A 3,272-nucleotide genomic window follows, 5' to 3' on the forward strand; every position below is an offset into this window, starting at 1 on the left:
ATTTTCTTGTTGTACATGAGACTCAGCTTGCAATATATGAAACAACAAAGCTAGAATGTGTGAAGCAGGTAGCTGTATATTGTTGTTTGATTGTTGTGAAATGATATCATGTTGCTTTGATGTTCTAATTTTTCTTCTTTGTTTTAGTGGGTCCCACGTGATTCTTCTGCCCCAATAACTCATGCAACATTCTCATGTGATAGCCAACTGGTATATGCCAGCTTTCTAGATGCAACTGTCTGTGTATTTAGTGCTGCGAACCTCAGACTACGTTGTCGTATAAATCCTTCTGCTTATCTTCCTGCTAGTGTCAGGTATTTGCCCTCCTCTGCTTGACTCAGGCATTTGGGTTTGGTATGGTTAGATGGTCTTAAAGCTTGATTCAAGCACAAATTTTGGGTACAAAGTATTCAATGACACGCACACTTTGATGCACTGGATTGCATTTTGTGGTTTTAAATTACAAAAAACTTAATACTGTTGGAAGAGGAGTATGATTACATTTTGCCTTACAAACTCTAGTCTAGACTTGGATTGCCTTTAGCTTTTTTTGTTCTCTTTCTCTCTCTCTAGTATCATCAATGCAGTTTAGTGTTTCAAGCTTGTGTTATTAGACTAGGCTATATGAGGTATTTTGTTTGCAAGTGGCAAATAATAAGTCAATCCCAACTGTAATTCATGTGCAACTTTTATTTGCCTCTCAGTTTTACGAGTTCTCATTTGAATTTAGAATGCTATCTACACTGCTCATTTGTGATAATCGTTCTTATTTAAAAATGGTGTTTTCCTCTATGTCGCAGTTCCAATGTTCACCCACTTGTAATTGCTGCACATCCATCAGAGCCAAATGAATTTGCATTGGGACTCTCAGATGGCGGGGTTCATGTCTTTGAGCCACTTGAATCTGAAAACAAATGGGGCGTGCCTCCACCGGTTGAAAATGGGTCAGCCAGCAGTGTGGCAGCAACACCTTCAGTTGGAGCTCCGGGACCAGAACAAGCCCAGAGATGATGAAATGGCTGCCCGAGCACAAGTTCTTTTATATGCTTGGCTTGCATGTCCACCCCTAATTTAGGTATGCTTTTCCAGTATCTAATTTGTTAAGAACAGTATTGATGAAAGAGAGACATCCCAAACTAGTTGATCCAACACCTGGGTTGTTCACCATTTCCGAATTAGAACTGAATTTGGGTCATTGTAACAGTTGGTGGTGCTTATTGAAGAAGCAGGACAAAACCCTTTTGGTTTGTCTGGTTGCTTAACTAAAAGGTAACAGCGCCCAATTGATAATGACCGTTACAAATCTCTTTGAAGTTGTATTGTAATTCATTTTGTCTAACAATTATGAATTTGGGAATTGTACTAAGTTTAACCTCCCACCTCCTAGAAGGTTAATATAAAATTTAATTTGGCAGTTGCTTTCTTGCTGCTCTCTCGTTACTTATCCAATCTTTTTCCTTGTAAAATTTTGCAGCTTGACAATCAAGATATGTGATCTGAGAACAATATGCAAAGATGTAGATTTAACATATTTTGTCAGATACAATCTAAGGTATATGTTATGGTAGTATTTGATAGTTTCAGGTGTTTTCTTATGCCCTGTTGGAGGGTGAAGAAATTCTTAGAAGGAATGATTTTCTCTCCTGTTGTAGTTGGTTGTCTTCCATATTCTCCCCCATCCCCTTCCCTTTTCCATAAATGGCAACGTTCTTTTTATGTATCACATTTACAATTTTCACAAACCAGTGTTCTCTCTTTGTTGTCATCTACTTGGGCTGATGACCTTTTATTGTCCAAGGATTCGACAACATAGTCCTTTGCCAGTTTGTTTTTGGGATGCTTCATTTCAGACTCAGTTGTAGTACATGAACAAGAGAGACGGTATCACTGCAGAACAAGTGTTGTAGCATGCCATGACTGCATACGATCATGAAACTCCGGTCACGAGCTAAATATAAGTAAAGTAAAATATATATATAATATAAAACAGAAAAATCTGTGAGTTGGGACTAAACCTGTTAAAATGGGCCTGGTCCATCGGATCAGTTCATTTTTTTAAAAATATGGGACGGGTAGGGTTTAAAAAATTTAAATTCATATTAAAATCGAGTTTAAACGGGTTAGCCCGTTTAGGCTTGAGGGCTGACCCGGTTGGTGCGGGCTAGCCCGGCGGGTCAAAAAAAATTAAACTAATTCCTAAGTTCTACTCGGTTACCCAACTCCCTAAGTCCCGACTCCCCAACTCTCCTTCTTCTTTCTGGCTTTCTTCGTTCTTTCACGGTGAGTCGTCGTCGGACCGGCGTTCTTTCCCACTCCCCATCTGACATCCGACCATCCCGATTAGCAGATCAGCACTCCCCATCGTCGCCATCACCCATCGACATCGTAAATCAATTTGTCGCAGCTGCAGGTCCTGCACCTTCTCCGATCTGTTTCGCCTCAGATCGCACCACCGCAGCCGCACCTTCTCCGTTCTAGTTTACCGTAGATCGCACCACCACACCCGCAGATTGCACTCGCACTTTCTCCATTTTGTTTTACCGCAAATTTCACCGCTGCACCAACACCTTTTTCGTTCTGGTTTGCCGCAGATAGCACCGCCGCACCTCGGTACCCGCACCTTCACTCCGTTCTGGTTTGTCGCAGATAGCAGTCGATCACCACTCCAGGCCTCAGGCACTCCCCAATCCCCATCAACTGCCTACCCGACCCACCTCTTTTGATCTGCTTCCTCCGGCAGCCCAGGTAAACTCCGATCTGCTTTTCTTTTTTTTCTTAGTTGTTTCAACTTTTGTGGTGTGTTGCTGACTTGCTGGACATATGGAAGTTTTATGGTAAAGAATATATCGACATTTGTAACAGACTAACAGTTATTTCATTGAATTAAGATGTTTTGTGCAAGAGTTCTGAATTTTGTTATTGTTGTTGCCTGAAATCATGCTTGATGTAGAACTCAAGTTTTGTGCAATAATCAATAAATATTGTTGTTTGTTTGTTGGTGGTAAATTTTTAATAAATTATGTTTATATTATTTGAAGTGACGATGATGGATCAATCAGTTGAAAATTGTATAATTTGGATGATGATGTGAACATTTTGAATAAAGATGAAATCCCTCCCATCCCATGTATCCGAGTCTGAACAATTGAGTAAGAGGGTAAAAAAGAAACTTCAAATGTTTGGAATTATTTCACTAAAATAGGCAAAAAGTAAGATGGAGTAGAAAAGGCAGCTTATAATGGTTGTAAAACGGAGTATAAGGTTGGCCCTAA

General features: G+C 40.1%; 1 protein-coding gene and 1 pseudogene across 5 annotated transcripts in view; one reads left to right on the forward strand and one right to left on the reverse strand.

The window, feature by feature from the left end:
- The window catches only part of TPL (Transducin family protein / WD-40 repeat family protein), a 19,434-nt gene that overhangs the window by 7,985 nt on the left and 8,177 nt on the right, over positions 1-3,272 (reverse strand). The gene's annotated exons all lie outside the window — the stretch shown is intronic.
- LOC110427370 (topless-related protein 1 pseudogene) lies at positions 6-1,424 on the forward strand (annotated as a pseudogene). The gene is made up of 3 exons (XR_002446251.2): positions 6-68; positions 148-314; positions 801-1,424. The product of XR_002446251.2 is annotated as a topless-related protein 1 pseudogene (transcript).

Source organism: Theobroma umbraticum, unplaced genomic scaffold (genome assembly GCF_002168275.2).
Source record: "Theobroma umbraticum cultivar Fairchild unplaced genomic scaffold, ASM216827v3 scaffold_228.0, whole genome shotgun sequence".
Classification (NCBI taxonomy): domain Eukaryota; kingdom Viridiplantae; phylum Streptophyta; class Magnoliopsida; order Malvales; family Malvaceae; genus Theobroma; species Theobroma umbraticum.